This window comes from Brassica napus, chromosome C9, assembly GCF_020379485.1.
Source record: "Brassica napus cultivar Da-Ae chromosome C9, Da-Ae, whole genome shotgun sequence".
In the NCBI taxonomy this organism is placed as follows: Eukaryota; Viridiplantae; Streptophyta; class Magnoliopsida; order Brassicales; family Brassicaceae; genus Brassica; species Brassica napus.
In genome coordinates, this window is record NC_063452.1 from 23,979,541 (window position 1) to 23,997,302 (window position 17,762).

Here is a 17,762-nt window from a genome sequence, read left to right on the forward strand (position 1 = left end):
GTCTGTCGACCGATGTGTATCCATTGACGTCGGTCGACACCAATGTGATCCGCCGAAACTCATGGAGCTTTCCACTTCGAAGTCTCCTTCTCCAAGCTTCTCATGCTTCACCACTTGCCAGAAATCATCATCTATGATGGCATTTATGTAGTGTTTTGCTTTCTCAACTGCTGCCTCTCTAGCCAAGGCTTCTTGCCTCTTTACAGTGTCTCCAGTCTGAAACACTTTCATTTCAAGCTTCCTCACCTGAGTCCCTAAGTTCTCAATTCTTGTGTTCAGACTGTTGTAGGCGGAATCTATCTTCCCATTGAAATCCACAGTGAGTTGTTGCTGTCCTTCCAGAACTCTGTCAAACATCGCTTCAATCTTGCTCTCCTGAGTCTGTGGTGGTGGATTCTGGTAGAATGAGTTTCCATAGCCTCTGCTGTTGTTGCTGAAAGGTTTCTGGAACTGTGAACTCTGGTTACTCCTCTGACCATTGCCAAAGAAGTTTCTGTTTCCACCCTAGTTTCCAGACCTCTGAAATCCAGTACCTCCAATGTAGTTCACATCTTCTTCTCCTTCCATGTCTACAGCTTCTTCTCCTTCAGCTGAGAAGACCTGCTTCCTAAAAAGCTCATGAACCACATCTAACTTTGCTCTAACTTCGTCCATCTGCTCCTTCCCTAGGGATGCAACAGACTTCTTCCTCTCAAAGTCAGTGTTCTTGGTGCTGCTGCTGTTTGCTAGATTTTCTATCAGTCTCACAGCCTCCACTGGATTCCTGGTGTTGAATTTTCCCTCGCTAGCTGTATCAAGAGCCATCTGATACCTCAAGACGATACCTCTGAAGAAAGTGCTCAGCAGTTGCACTTCATTGAATCCGTGGTGTGGACAGTCTCGCTGGAAGAACTTGAATCTGATCCACGCATCTTTGAAAGACTCTCCAGTCTCCTGCGCGAATGTAGCGATTTTGCTCCTCAAGTCTTCATCGTGTGCCTCATCGAAGAAGTTTCGCAAGAAAGCATTCTTGATGTCGGCCCAGGATGTTAGAGATCCTGTGGGTAGCTGCTTAAGCCAGTGCATCGCTTCTCCAGTCAGAGAATACTTGAAGAGCTTGCACAATAGGAGGTCCTCGGGGACTCCATCCGTACGAATAGCAGCAATAAGATCCATGAACCTCTCCAGATGGTCCATAAGATGCTCGTGCGGTAACCCATAGTAGGGTATCTGCGACATGAGTGTGTAGTACTGAGGCTTCAGCTCGAAATTCTTCTTCTGAATCTCTGGAAGTCGAATAGCTGATCTGTTGGCGTAGTACTCATCTGGACGATTGTAGTCAGCCAGTGCCCTTGGTCGAGCAGCCTCTTCTACAGGTTGAGCAGCTCTTGTAGCATCAGTATCAGGGATTACATTCCCCTGAGCATCCAATTTCTGACATGTTGCATTACGCAGATGACCATCCTGGTCATACAGGTTTCCATTCTCGTCCTGTCTGAGAATAAAAATCGCAACCATATTTCGCGACTGATGATCGATCAATGTACGCGGTGTAGTATCGATCGATGTCTAACGATGTAGATCGGTCGACGATGAAGGTCGGATGTCGGTCGACGGTTGGGTGCGAGAATCAGTCGACGTGAAAGCTGCTGCGTCGAGCGATGTGGAACGTTGGTCTTTGCGGATCGTGCGTTCAAAGTGAACAGGATCTTCTGAGAATAGCATGTGTTTGTCCTTGTTGCTTCTGGTACTGCTGGGCATGCACCTGAAAAGACAAGAAATTTTTTTTTGTGTCAGAATGGGGGTAGAGAAAAAAATAAGAATCAATAACACTAAATCTAATGGCGATCAAAGCTCCCCGGCAACGGCGTTAAATTTGATACCACTCAAATTACCCTAAGGAGTGAATTACTCTCTCAAATAAGAGGTTCAGTTGTAGTACTTAGGGATCGAATCCACAAGGAGCTAGGGAACCTATTAAATCTAGCCAGGTTAGTAATTCTAGGTGTTTGTTGTTTTACGGTTTAAAAGTAAATAGCAATCCTAATTGAGCAAGTCTATTGCTCGACTAACAAGATGATTGGGGGTGTAACTTTATTGGAAGATATTAGATGCAGGGTTTCAATTCAGGTGTTAGAGATTATAATCCTATAGATGCCTAACAGTTGCATGCATGATATATTAGAGCTCAACTCGTTAATCACAGTGATCAGCGATGTCAATGTTTCACTGGTTACCTAACTAGATCTTGGATCTCAACTGTCGTATTTTGATCACAAGAAAGTGTCGATCGATGATCCTATATGGATATCGATCGATACACCTTTCGCAATATCGATCGATTGTCAGAAGATAATATCGATCGATAGCTTCTAGCTAAGCCCTAGGCGCGGGTTGATAATGCTCACTAGTCTCCTAGATCAGCGGTTAGCTCACTCTAGCAGTCCTAGCATGACAGATTAGATTCAGGACATGATGATCAAGGATGCTTAACACATGCAAATTCCTAGGTTCATGTTCTAGTTAGCAAGGCTAAAACAAGCATTGAGAACAATCAATCAATGAATATCACAACTCAGCAAATCTATAGTTGGGGCTAATCCCTCTAACCTATTTGAACCCTGAATCTAACAAGTAAACTACTCAGACATAGCTAAGCAATTCATGACACAAAATATAGATAAAAACTGCATAGAACAGAATAGATGAATCAATGGAGTCCCAATCACAAATCTCTCTATGATTTTCTCTCCAAAAACTCTCTCTCTCTCTCTCTCTCTCTCTCTCTCTCTCTCTCTCTCTCTCTCTCTCTCTCTCTCTCTCTCTCTCTCTCTCTCTCTCTCTCTCTCTCTCTCTCTCTCTCTCTCTCTCTCGCTGAAAGTAAGAATACAATGGTGGCTGTTGGGGTCGAAAACAGTTGCGACGAAGTTAACGTCCAAATCCCCGCAAAATACAAGTATGTCTTTTCGCAACAAATCATGCTCGGTCAAGAGAACGTCACAACGTATGTTCCCGAGATAAAGCTTCGTTCGAATTCTATTTAGATCAAGCATAAGCCATCGGAAACATGTCCAGACCGGTTATGGATACGACGAAGTTAACGATCAAAACGTCTGAAGAAGAAAACAAAAAACCTTCTTCGACAAATACTTTTTCGAAATAGATTCTTCCTTACGAAAAGCTTTGCGGAGAAAACACGAGACATCGGACAAGAGCTCGAAAAGGGTCGCTACGCAGCGACCGAACGCGTGTTCCGCTCGGTCGCTACGTAGCGAACGAGCTCGAGCCAAAACTCGGTCGCTATGTAGCGACCGAGCGTCCATTCCGATCGGTCGCTACGTAGCGACCGAGCTCGAGCCGAAGCTCGGTCGCTATGTAGCCACCGAGCTCGAGCCGAAGCTCGGTCGCTACGTAGCGACCGAGCTCTTCCGAAACGTCGATACGACATTAGTTCATGCATTCTCGTCTATCCTTCGATGCTATCTCCCGAAGACCATAGCGAACCCATTTCATGTTTCCCGCCATTCTAAGTCATCGATCAAACTTGTCGGTAAAAACCGCGGAATGTTTACTCTTTATCGGAAGAAGCCATAATAAACGCTTCGAGTCAGAAGACGGCCCAAAGGGACCTAAGACATGACTCGTGGCCCAAATTACGATTTCTTAACCAACAGCCCGTAAGCCGCATGACGGTTTACCCTTGGTTCGCAAGGAAAGATAAAAGTCAAGTTTCCGCGGATAAATACGAAATTTTGAAGATAATTACGAAGATAGGAAAAAATGGAATATCTCCATTTTTATGCTATAGCGGCTTAAGGGCAGAAGAGGAAAAGCGCAAACCGACCTAGGAGCCAGTATATAAGGAGTCCTAGGCGAGAGGCATGGGGGAGGACTTTTCTCAGAGCAAACTTAGCACTTAGAGCAATTAGGCATATTTCCGTTTTTGTTATTCGAGCTGCGACTCAACTAGGTTATTGCCGTCTTAGGGTTTTAGAACTAGGAATCTCGCCGACAGCTCTCGTAGCCCAGGCTCTTACCTTGTTGTAACGCTCAAACGTGAATTCGGAATAAGATCTACTTTGCTCTCTTTTCGATTTTTTATACTTTATCGTTGTTATTCTTGTGTTCTGATTGCTTGACGTGTGGTATTAGCAGATATCCGGGACCTCTGGGAAATTAGGGTTTTCCTAGTTTCCATATTTAAACGGAAATCGACAGTGCGAATTTTGGTTCCCACAGTTTGGCGCTAGAAGGAGGGGGGGGGTGGTACGGATCAATCTAACTCTCAACCACATCACGCTCAACCAGATATGTCAATTGACGACGCGGATAACGTGCAGACTCCTTTTAACAGAAGCAGTGGCACTGATCTCCACACTCCCGCAGCGGACGTATCCGCGGCCAACGCACCAGCCAACGCCGCGGCGCTCGAGGAGTTTAAAAAGATGTTCGCCACCTACGAAAAAAGGTCGGAAGAACAGGATAAGCTCGTGAGCACCCTTACCAAACAAGTTGAAACTTTAAAGGCAAGAACTCGAGCAATCCGCCCCCGCGGAACCACTAAAATCCGCGGGAAAAGACTCGACTTCGCAACCCCACTCGACAGGCCTGGAGCCGCGCAGGAACGACCTTCGGGTCAAAACCCTAGCGAGAAATCTCCCATCGAAAAGGGAAACCCTGAAAGTCCTCCGCCTCCCGCGAAGGATTCGAAGGATAACGAAGTCGAGCAAGTCGACCTGGATCCTAGCGATGTCTCCAACGATACTGATGACGACGTCGACAAACATCCAAGGAGGACCAGAAACCGATTCGCTCGGGAAATCTCTCCGTTCGACAAACCAATGACAGAAGAGGAGGAAATCCTCTATTGGAACGAACAAGAAGAGCTCGGTCGCTACGCAGCGTGCTCGGTCGCTACGCAGCGTGCTCGCTCGCTACGCAGGGTTCTCGGTTGCTACGCAGCGTGCTCGGTCGCTACGCAGCGTGCTCGGTCGCTACGCAGCGTGCTCGGTCGCTACCCAGCGTGCTCGGTCGCTACGCAGCGTGCTCGGTCGGAACGCGTGCTCGGTCGCTACGCAGCGTGCTCGGTCGCTATGCAGCATGCTCGGTCGCTACGCAGCGTGCTCGGTCGCTACGTAAACCGTAGGACAGTTTATGCTTGGTTCGCAGGAAAAGATAAATGTCAAGTTTCCGCGGATAAATATGAAGTATTCAAAGATAATTAGAAAGATCGGGAAAATCGGAATATCTCCATTTTTAGGCTATGACGGCTTAAGGGCAGAAGGGGAAAAGCGTACACCGACCTAGGAGCGAGTATATAAGGAGTCCTAGGCAAGAGGCATGGGAGAGAACTTTTTAGGCTGAGAACTCTCGGCACTTAGAAACTCTGAGGCATTATTCTCGACATGCTCTGTTTCCATGATGGGCACCCGATTACCAGACAAACGTGCACAAGCAGTTCGATCTCTTGGTTCACTCTTGAACTACATTCGGCTTGGTCCTCGAAAGGGGTACGTAGGCAGACTTTCATAAGGTTCAGTCCGAAATCAATCAAAAACCTTTTTATGTATTTTCTTTGTCTTTTGTTATCGAGCTGCGAGTCAACTAGGTTTGAGCTTTTAGGCCGCTAGAACTAGGTAACTCGCTGACAGTCTTTGCGGCCAAAGCTTTTATGATCTCTTGTAATGATCGCAACGCTTTCACGCGGACTCGAAATAATATCTACTGTTTTCTCTAAACTCGTTTGTTCTCTTTTCATGATTTCCGCATATATTTGGTCACTTGCCGTTGGCTCTCGCAGAGATCCGGGACCTCTGGGAAATTAGGATTTTCCTAGTTTCCTAATTTAAACATAAATCGAAGGAGGGGGGGGGTACGGATTACTTTAACTCATAGCCGCAAAACGTTTGATCAAAACAGTGTCTGGAAATACAAAATACAAAATCGCAGTTCGCAACAACGCTGGTAAGACAACCCCAGCAGCCACTGCGCCTATGGCCAACGCTTACGCAAACTCCATAGTGCCTAAAAAAAAATCGAAAATACCTAGCCGCGACTTTTCGCCACAGGAAATGCAATGAAACGAGCTCGCGTTTTCTATTTTTAAACATAAAGGGAAACGAAAAATCTTATCAAACCCCGTAAGTTTGGCTCATTACCAAACAAAAGAAATCTCAATGCGTAAGGGTTTTACCAAAACACGTTTTCCGAAAACATTTCGGAAGGGTAAAACTTGTTCTCCCAAAAACCGCATAAAACCCCTAGGTTAATTGCGGAAAAGGGAAGCGCAACAAATCGATTACACAGCTCGGTCGCTACGTAGCGACCGAGCAAGCACACCTCTCGGTTGCTACGTAGCGACCAAGCTCAAGCCAAGCTCGGTTGCTACGTAGCGACCGAGCACGCACACAGCTCGGTCGTAACGTAGCGACTGAGCTCCAGCCAAGCTCGGTCGCTACGTAGCGACCGAGCACGCACACGGCTCGGTCGCTACGTAGCGACCGAGCACGCACACGGCTCGGTCGTTAAGTAGCGACCAAGCTCAATCCAACTCTCCACTCGCTACGTAGCGACCTGTCAGGCCTAAAAAAGGTCCTCCTTTGCGTTCTCTTTTGAATCTTCATCGTAACGCTTTTCGTTTCGTATCAATCGGAGTTTCCGTTGAGATTTTACGACGAAAACAAGTAGGACTCTTCTTGGCTTGCTTCCACTTGCTACGTAGCGACCTTTCAGACCTCCAGCTCGCTACATAGTGACCTGTCAGGCCTCAAAAGGCTCATCCTTTGTGTTTTCTTTTGAATCCCGATCGAAACGCTTTTCGTTTCGTCTCAATCGGGGTTTCCGTTGAGATTTTACGACGAAAACAAGTAAAACTCGTCTAAACTCCTTCGCTTGCTCCTACACGCCCTTACCTCCATCTTTGTGTTCTCCTTCAAATCTCGATCGAAACTTCTCTTGTCTCGTCTCGATTGGAATTACCATTGAAACTTTACGATAAAAAAAAAACACCCGCAAAGACTAGTTTTCTCGCGTCGATTCAGATTAATCGTATAATACGGCAACGGTTAACTTAACACCTTAGCCGCCTCAACTATACGATTATGTTGAACCTTTTATTGAATTCGTATCAGTCAAGTTCGGAAGATAAATGTCAAGTTTCAAAGGATAAACACCAATATCGAAAAAGGCGAACATACACAAGAAGAGGAAGGGGAAATGAGCAAGCAAAACTGAGAAGAGACAAAACTGCATCTTCGAGAGAACTAAGGTATTTGCGACTTGAAATTTTTGAAATCAGACTTGGACTTTTCGTAGGAAATTATTAAGAAATAAAAACACATTTGAGACTGCCAAAAAACTATAGGGAACATAAAACCTAGGTGGATAGTCTAGCGAACTACTAAGTCTTAGGTGATTTTTCCTGTCTCGATATATTATCCCATAACTGTTTGTCCAGATCTTGCAAACCGATCTAAACTCTCCGAAAATCGATAAACGATCGCCACGCATATCAAGCTCGCTTCCTAAGGAGAGAAAAAACTAGAGACATGAACGTCGTCTTAAAACCGATTCGTTTCTGGCAATTCTCTCGGAACCGACATATTCCAAGTCTTCAACCCGGAAACAAACAAATCACAGTCCAAGTGTCGTCTTCAAACCGACTCGGACTGTCGATCATTCTATTCCTCGAGAAAAAAAAGGATGGAGTAGGTGCGTATACTATACTCGTATACTCCCATACTTCAAAAAAAATTCATACAATGCGATGTCTCGTCAAGATCATCCTAAAAGCAAACGACAATCTGAGATTCGTCTAAACGCTAGGAACTGATCCAAACCATGTTGGAAAAACTCTCAAAGACTATACGGCATCTATCATCGCAATCATTCGTTTAGAAAACCTCTGCCAAACTTCAGAATGAAAGTCTTTGATTTGCTGAAGTCATAAAGATCTTTTCCGATTTGATAAAACGAGTTTCGTATAAGAATCATTATATGAGAAATCTTCAGGCATCAAAGCATCACTCTCATTTTCCGTTGAACCAACCGACTCACGGAAAAACATCAAAAACATTTGCGACAAAGCAAAATCAAGAACAAAAGTAACAGAAAATGCGACAAAGAGAACACGTCCTCCCCGCTCGTCAATTAAGTCTATCGCTGTTTAACTGATTCATTCAAGAAACCTGCAAAAACGTTTCGCGACTAGATCTCAGTGAAATAACCTTTGGTAAAACTCCATGAGTGACTCAGAGAAACTTTCACCGAAGAATAAAAACAAAAGCGAAAACGTTTCTCAAAAATCTGCGGAAACGTCGTTATTTTGACATCTCCATATGTCGCGTCAATTTAATGAATTCGTAAAAACTGGTCGCCCGTTACTTACGCAAAAAATCCTTCGTATAATCAGATCATGTCATACGAAGTAACTTTCGAAAGTAAACGTAACAGGTTTTACGAAAAAGTACTTTCCTTATAGCAAAAAACCAAGCTGTATGATCCGACATCGGACGACCAATATAAACTTTACTTCCTCGCACCACGATCTGAAAGGTCTCATTCTTTAGCCCCGCGACTCACTGGCATCCGCTTTCATTCCGCTTGGTCACGTCCGAGCAGGAAATCCCCCCGCAACTGACTCCGCACGGGCTCTGTATCGAGCTTCTTAGGCTTTATCTCCCTTCGAAAAACAAAGGAAACAACTTCCATACTAATAAAGGAAACATTATACGAAACTTTCGTCGTATAAATTAACCCTATAGTGGAAAAACGTTTTCTACCACCATGGGCATACTCGGCTTATCAATCTCGATAAACGCCATTCGTCACTCGCCCAATTACGCCATTCCTTCGAAGCCGAACTAGGTTACAGCATCCCCTTTAAGGACGATTCTAACCGACTTGACCTTATTGACAGCACGAAAGTGTCATGGTCTAATCCTTTGGCAACAACATCCTTGGCTATAAAGCTGAGCACAGCCTTCATGCAAAGCCAAAACAATTGAGCAACCACCGATCCAATAACTTGACGGCTAAACGGTAATCCGGAATTTGTCTTGAAATGCCAAGTAACGATTACACAAACAATTATCGTACTACCCAAAAACGGGAATCATACGGTAAATTCGTCATAACAAAACTCAGTCCTAACAACCAAACAATTAACGGAAAGGTTCCACTTGTCAAAAATCGACCAAGTTCCATATACTACGATTCACTTTAAGCCCGATGTGTTTTACTCGTAAAATGCGGCATGTAAGGAAAACTCGTAACAGAGCTCCTATAGCTTTACGGAACATCCTCAAATAGACACGAAAGAAATCTCGGAAGGCCAACACCACACAAAGCGCGACCCCTTGGTCCTAACTCCTCGATCGCAAATCAAATCCAAACAGGAACAACAATTCTGGCTGCAAACATCCATAGTCAAACCAGAATGTTTCCCATACGCAGGGCTAAGACTAATCCCTTGCAACATCGCGAAACATCTTCAGGCCCGCAAACATTTCAAGTACGAAACGCGGCATACGAAAGAATAACAAATCTTCAGCATCGCAAGACGTCGCAGACGCCTGAAGATTCGTTCTTCGACGAAATTTCCTTCCTCGATAAAAACACTTTCTTGGAAGACCAGACAGTCATACGCACTAACATCTTCTCAAAACATATCCTTCGTGAAGACTCGAAACGGTAATTTTAACCATTAAGTTTGTTGCTGATCACAACAAACTCTTAACGTCCTAAACAGACTTAGCCATCTCGTAGAGATGACTCTCGTACATCCGACACAAGGATAATAGCGCTATAAAATAAACCCAAACTTTTTGGTCAGCACTTCCATGAGGCTTAAAAATTGTCCTTGGAGAGATGCTCGGTTCCAACCATACAAGTCATATAAGCCGAGAACCTATCGCGGACTTTAAATCGGTATGGAATCAAGATGAAACTGAAACGGGATACGTAAGTCGCATTAGTCATCGCACCCTCTAAAACCAGGAGTAAACCTAGGTCTTGCCCTAAACCCAGCGCACTGGTGTCTAACATCTCTAGGCATAGTATCAAAAACCTTGATACGAGATCCCAAAATTTGTCTCTTTGCCAATATACGAGCGTCTTCAGAAATCCAGCAAGTTTACACACTGCGGAAAACTCTCGAAACAGATCACGAATATAGAAGTTCATACATAGTTAGATTACGAGATGACAACTCGTAGTATTCCTTCTACACCCATATAAAATGCCATCGGCAGCAACACGCCTGATAACCTCTACATAAAAACCAGACCGTAAAGGTCTCGCTGGAAAACTAGTCATACAAACCTTAACTCCAAGACAAACTACGAAAGGCTTGATCCCTTCAACAAGGGTACGTAGGCAGCCGTCATAAGGTGCAGCCCCAATCTTATCGCGTTCTACTTTTAGAAGAGAGAGAAGACCATTTACCACGGACCTTTTCGACCATTAATCCCGCCTAACTCACCTAACTTGCCAAGCCACTCGCTAAAACCTCACGCTAGAAGCTCATGGTTCTAACGAGCTGGGGGGCTAACTGTTGGGGTCAAAATCGGTCACGACGGAATCAATGTCTGAAAGTCCGTAAAAATCGGCATGAACGTTTTTACGAAAAATAAATATTAGAAAAAAATCTATTTTTACGAAGAATCTTGCGGAGAAAACACATTCACGAAAAATCGGAGGAAGACACGAACAAGGTTGCCGCGTAGCAACCAGCGCAAAAGCTGGTCGCTACGTAGCGACCGAGCTCTCACCAAAGCTCTATGTAGCGTGCTCGGTCGCTACGTAGCGTGCTCGGTCGCTACATAGCGACCAAGCTCTCACCGAAGCTCGGTCGCTACGTAGCGACCGAGCTCTCCCGAAGCTCGGTCGCTACGTAGCGACCGAGCTCTCCCGAAGCTCGGTCGCTACGTAGCGACCGAGCACGTACGCGGCTCGGTCACTACGTAGCGACCGAGCTCAAAGCTCGGTCGCTACGTAGCGACCGAGCACATACACGGCTCGGTCGCTACGTAGCCACCAAGCTCTTACCGAAGCTCGGTCGCTACGTAGCGACCGAGCTCTCCCGAAGCTCGGTCGCTACGTAGCGACCGAGCACGTACGCGGCTCGGTTGCTACGTAGCGACCGAGCTCTCCCTGAAGCTCGGTCGCTACGTAGCAACCGAGCACGTACACGGCTCGGTCACTACGTAGCGACCGAGCTCTCACCGAAGCTCGGTCGCTACATAGCGACCGAGCACGTATACGGCTCGGTCGCTACGTAGCGACCGAGCACATACACGGCTCGGTCGCTACGTAGCCACCGAGCTCTCACCGAGGCTCGGTCGCTACGTAGCGACCGTGCTTTCTTAAAAATTGATACGACACAAATCCATGCATTCTCGTCTACTCTTTAATGCTATCTCCCGAAGACCGTAGCCAACCCATTTCATGTTTCTCGTTATTTGAAGTCATCAATCGAACTTTACGATAAAAACCGCGGAAAGTTCATTTTTATCGAAAGAAGCCGTAATAAACGTTTCGAGTCAAACAACGGCCCAAAGAGACCTAGGACGTGACTCGAAACCCACTTATGATTTCTTAACCAAAAGCCCATAAACCGTAGGACGGTTTATGCTTGGTTCGCAAGAAAAGATAAATGTCAAGTTTCCGCGGATAAATATGAAGTATTCGAAGATAATTAGAAAGATCGGGAAAAACGGAATATCTCCATTTTTAGGCTACGACGGCTTAAGGGCAGAAGGGGGAAAGCGTAAACCGACCTAGGAGCGAGTATATAAGGAGTCCTCGGCAAGAGGCATGGGAAGGATAGCATCGAAGGGTAGACGAGCGCTCGGTCGCTACGTAGAGACCGAGCGGACGAACGCTCGGTCGCTACGTAGCAACCGAGCGGAATGGACGCTCGGTCGCTACGTAGCAACCGAGCGGAATGGACGCTCGGTCGCTACGTAGCGAACGAGCTTTGGCTCGAGCTCGGTCGCTACGTAGCGACCGAGCGGAACACGCGTTCGGTCACTGCGTAGCGACCCTTTTCGAGCTCTTGTCCGATGACTCGCGTTTCCTGCGCAAAGCTTTTCGTAAGGAAGAATCTATTTCGAGAAAGTATTTGTCGAAGAAGGTTTTTCGTTTTTCTTCTTCGGGGATTTGGACGTTAACTTCATCGCAACCATTTTCGACCCCAACAGTTAGCCCCCCAGCTCGTTGGGATCGTGGATTTCTAGTGAGATCCCAATACGCGGTATGGCGAGTTCGGATGAGATTGGTGTATTTGGGCGAAATTCGTGTCCAAAAATCCGCAAGTAAATAGTAATTTCTCATGCCTATAAGAAGGGAGGTAATTTCTTCACAATCTTTACACTTACTCAGCTCTTTCTCTCTATCATTTCCTTCTTGATAAAAAAAAAGAAAAACACGAGACTTCGAGTAAGAAGAAGAGTTCGAAGAAAGGGTCCTTTCCCGCGAACGTTTCTGAAGAGCTTCGTGTGCCAAAGATTGAATTCGTTCCTCATTCGGTAGACCCGGCTGAGAACGAGGCATGGTGGGTGGCGTGTTACGGTTCGATCACGCCTCCCAAAGAAAAATCGTTCCCAGTCAGGAACCATCGCCCGGTGGAGGTAGGTGCACCAAGTAGGAGTACTAGTGAATTCCTCGAGGTCATGCGGTCATTCTACCATATTTCGGATGCGGTGGAGTTCAGGGTTCCTCGTCAAGGAGAGCGCGCTAGTAGTCCCCGGAGGGTTACTTTACCTGTTACGAAGCATTCGTAGTGCGCTGTCGTTTGTGGTTCCCGATCCCCAAAATTATCGTCCGCGTGTTGGATCGTTTCGAGGTGGCGATAAGCCAACTGAATCCTCTTGGCATCCAGCACCTCATTGGAGTCCTGATCCTGAGCTACGAGCATGGTCTCTCCCTCACCGTCGATCACTTCGAAGCGCTTCTTCGGTTACAGATCATCAAGGATACGGACACGTACAGGCTGGTTCCTCGGAACTTCATGTCAGTGGTAAAGGGGTTTACTTCTAACTTCAACTCGTAGAAGAACTTTTTCTTTTTCGTTCGTGTAGACGCCGCGTCCGTTGAGGAGAGTTGTATCCCATTGTTCCGGAGGTTGCCGAACGATCGTCCCTTCATCAATCCTCTTGCTCCGTTTCCTAAGGACATTATCGCGGTGAGGGATCTGCTCAGGAACGGTCCTTTTTTCTGGACTTCCTTTACGCCGAAGAGAGTTCGAAAGGCACTGAGGTTTGTGCATTCTAGTCCTGCTTTGGGCGGAGAAACAAGGAGTGATTCCGAGCCTGATGAAGAAGGTCCCGACACCGCTCCCACGATTGCGACGGGTTTGAATGCTTCGAAGGGGAAAGATATTGACCTCGGTGACCTGGAGTTTTCGGTGGACGATTGCATGCTTCCAGAATGGAAGCGGTACGAGCGAGGTCCCTATTCCTGACTTCGATGATTTCTTCGCTGGTCTTCCGATGGGCTTCTATGCTCCTCCGGCCACGAGCGAGTCAGGGAGGCCGAAAGTCGTCGCGGAAGGATCTCGTATCATCAACGGGGTATAAGCTTTAAGAATTTTGACGATCGTTATTATTATTATTATTTTTTTGCTTATAACGTGTCAATCGGTTTTATAGGGCTTGAACTTGCTTGGATCGGCCATTGAGGCGAGCCATAGAGAAGCCATGATCTATCGCTTTAAAGTGGAGAAGGCGGAAAAGGATCTTGCTCGCATGCAAGACGAGATGTTGGCGCGAGATGCTCAACTCGCTCGTGATCATGCCAGGGCTGTTCGTAGGGCGGAACGGAAGGGCAAGAGGGATATTGTCGAGGTGATGAAGACTCGCGCTTCTCAATTCCAGGTTGAGTACGGGAATCTCAAGGACGCTTTCAACTCGCTGGGCGACTTCCGTGAGTGTCACGGGTCAGTCGGGAGCCTTTGGAAGACGCGGGCGGATGACTACGTTTTCGAGAGGGAGATGGAGTTAATGAAGGGTGGCATGAAGGATCATGCTCACGCTGAGACGCTCATTTCTACAATCGATGGGAAGATTCAGGGATTCTAGGATCCCATCCCGGTTTCTCCTGATACCGTGGAAACCAAGACTGATTTTGCCGGTGACGATGAGGAAGTGAATTATCCCGCGGATGCATTCGGAGCTTCCTTGTCCGGGAATTTTAACTTTGATCTATGAGCGTTTTGACGGGAAGAAGTTTTTCCTTTATCTAGTATTTTGCGGCCGAGTGTGGCCTTTGTTCATATATGTCCGGCCGAGTGTGGCCTTCGAACTTTGTATGGGCCTCTTTTGGCCGTTTTTATCGGGACTGGCCGTTGGTGGCTTTAAACCCCTACCGCTATGCGGTTTATATAATGGATGTTTGTTTGAGTTAATTTTCTTCGAGTGGGTTTGAAGTAAGCATGAGTTGTCATCTCATATTTAACTTCGTTGAGGCGTTCAATCTGTTGGTTTGTTCGAGACGTGAGTTTTCGTAAAAATTATTTATTCTTACGATCTTTCGGGAACGTTGAGATATGAACAGAGAGACATGTTTTAGGATCTCCTATCATTTAGATATCATGTCTTTGAGATGTCTGAGACCAATGCGATGGGTTTAGGGCAATACCTAGGTTTACTCTCGGTTTTAAGGTTTGTGCGGTGACTAGCCGGCTATCGGTTTTCCTGTTGCAATTTCTACCTGATTCGTACCGATTTAAAGTCCGCGATAGGTTCTCGGCTTATACGACTTGTATGGAACGAATCGAGCATCTTTCCAGAGACAATTTTTAAGCCAACTGGAAGTGCTAGACCAAAATTTCTGATTTTTTTTTGTAGCGCGCTTTCGTCCTTGTGTTGGACGTTTGAAGATCAAAAGAGTGATCAAGTTGCGTTTGTTTAAGACGGCTGATGTGTTCGTCGGGGCCAATCGACGAGCGGAGTGTAAGATTTTTAGAGGTCGCGTTCGGACAATTTGTTCGTATCGTCTCGATTTTTAACTTGGCGACGTCTCGCAGTTATTTTGAAGACTATACGTATATTTTCGGTGCCGAAGCGAGATTGTTTTGCGATTTTGGGCCGTACGAGGCTGCTGACAAATTAACGTTTGTAGATTTTCTAAGGGTGTTCTGAGACTTTTGCGTTAATTGAAGCGCAAGTGTCGTAAAAAGGAGCGACGCATATTGTAGTAAAATTTTTTGAAATCTCTAAAAAATTCGATTAGAATAACGCATCTTTTCCTATGTGGGAGTATACGAGTATACGCACCCACTCCCCCCCCCCTTTTTAGAGAGGGGGATAGCTGAACTCGTCTTTGGACGAGCTGCCTACGTACCTCTTTCGAGGATCAAGCCATCTCGTAGTTCTATTTTATGCCGCGAGCGTTTTCACTCGGCGGTTTTCGCCGTGCTGACCGCATTGATCGTGATGACCGGCTGGGTCAGCGTTCTCTTCCGGATGTTCCGGTTGAGCTGTAGTGTCGGCTTCAGACTCATGTTGAGTTTCGACAACCGAAGCGTTTGCGTCAGCAGACGATGTTAAATCGTCTTTTCTTGAAACGTTTTTGGTCGAAGATTTATCAATCTTCGCGCGTTTGTGATTTGCCGTTGCAGAGGTCGTTATTTGCCTTAACTTGTGCTCTGCGAGGAAGCACAGTCGCGACTGTTTCTGACATCCACAGATAGCTGCGACTCCGTTTGGGGTCGGGAATTTGATACCCAGGTGGTACGTTGATGGAACGGCTTGCATGGCGTTGAGCCATGGGGTTCCCATGATCACGTTATAGATGGCAGGATGATCGACTACCGCGAATTCAACGATTTTTGTGATCTCCTTGGCCATGACTGGTAGCTGAATCGACCCGAGGGTCATCGATACTTCGCCTGAAAAGCCTGTGAGCGGTTTCGGCGTTGGAGTCACTTCTTCGAGTTCGATGCTCATCCGATTGAGAAAGTCGCGTATGACGAGGTCTATGACGAGCAGATCGCAGTGTGGTTGATCGATCCCGCCGGCTTCCTTCTTCATGAATGTGATTGAGAAATTCTGATCATCTTGGGTAGGAGACCATGTAGGCCAGTTTGCGCTCGACTCCGCCTTCCGCTGGTAAGCCTTGATGGCGGAAACCGTATCGCTGCAGAATTGCGATCCTCCAATGATCATGTTGACTCTGCGACGATTGTTATCGGTCCCCTTGTTGTGGGATATCCATTTTCTGGATCGTCCGCGGTTTGTCGTGGGATATCCATTTTCTGAATTTCGACTTGTACCAGAGCGCCTTTCTGAGCGCATTGATGGCCACCTTGTCGCTTATCCCGCTGACCCTGGACATTACCAACTTGAATCGGCTGATGAGCTCGCGGAGGGGTTCGTCTTCCCTCTGGGACAGAGTCCAGAGATCGACATCGGAAGTTTCTCTATCTATGAACATAGAGTATTGCTTGAGAAATTCCGATGCGAGCTGTCGGAAACTTCCGATAGAGTTTCGATTAAGGCGTGCGAACCATTCGAGGGCTGCTCCTTCTAGATTCTCGACGAACAGGCGGCAGTAGCCGGCGTCTCTTTCGCCGTCCTTCAGCCTCGAACTTCCCATCGTGATGTGGAAAGCCTGAAGGTGTGCTCTCGGATCGGTCGTACCATCATACTTCGGTACTTTGATTTTTCCTGGATCGAATTCCCTTATATCTGAGATGCGAGTGGTGAAAGGGGTCTTCCGAGCCCCTTCCAGCAGCCTGTCGATCTCGGGGGCCGCGCTGGTAGCGTGATGGATTTGGGATTTAACGGCTCTTACTTCTGCCGCATTCTTGGTGATAGTCGCGAAGATCGCGGATATCCGACGTCTCGCCAGCAGATTTCTGTGCTTGTCGGCGTTTACTGCGAGTGAGCTCGGTTTGCTTTTCAGCCAGCTCTTCTTGTTCGTTCCAATAGAGGATTTCCTCCTCTTCTGTCATTGGTTTGTCGAACGGAGAGCTTTCCCGAGCGAATCGGCTTCTGGTCCTCCTTGGATGTCTGTCGACGTCCTCATCAGTATCGTTGGAGACATCGCTAGGTTCCAGGTCGACTTGCTCGACTCCGTTGTCCTCCGAAGCCTTCGCGGGAGGTGGAGGGCTTTTGGGGTTTCCCTTTTTGATGGGAGTTTTCTCGCTAGGGTTTTGGCCCGAAGGTCGTTCTTGCGCGGCTCCAGGCCTGTCGAGTGGGGTTGCGAAGTCAAGTCTTTTCCCGCGGACTTTGGTGGTTCTGCGGGGGCGGATTGCTCGAGTCCTTGCCGTTAAAGTTTCAACTTGTTTGGTCAAGGTACTCACGAGCTTATCCTGTTCTTCCGACCTTTTTTCGTAGGTGGCAAACATCTTTTCAAACTCCTCGAGCGCCGCGGCGTTGGCTGGTGCGTTGGCTGCGGATGAGTGCCACTGCTACCGTTGAGAGGAGTCTGCACGTTATCCGCGTCGTCAGTTGACATGTCTGGTTGAGCGTGATGTGGTTGAGAGTTAGATTGATCCGTACCCCCCCTCCTTCTAGCGCAAAACTGTGGGAACCAAAATTCGCACTGTCGATTTACGTTTAAATAAGGAAACTAGGAAAACCCTAATTTCCCAAAGGTCCCGGATATCTGCTTAATACCACACGCCAAGCAATCAGAAACAATAATGACAACGATAAAGTATAAGAAATCGAAAAGAGAGCAAAGTAGATCTTATTCCGAATTCGCGTTTGAGCGTTACAGCAAGGTAAGAGCCTGGGCAACGAGAGCTGTCGGCGAGATTCCTAGTTCTAAACCCTAAG

At 46.8% G+C, this 17,762-nt stretch overlaps 1 non-coding gene across 1 annotated transcript; it reads left to right on the top strand.

The window, feature by feature from the left end:
* Window positions 1-859: 859 nt before the first annotated feature.
* LOC125593708 lies at window positions 860-967 on the top strand. The gene has a single exon (XR_007329606.1). It is a non-coding gene; the product is annotated as a small nucleolar RNA R71 (small nucleolar RNA).
* Window positions 968-17,762: the final 16,795 nt, after the last annotated feature.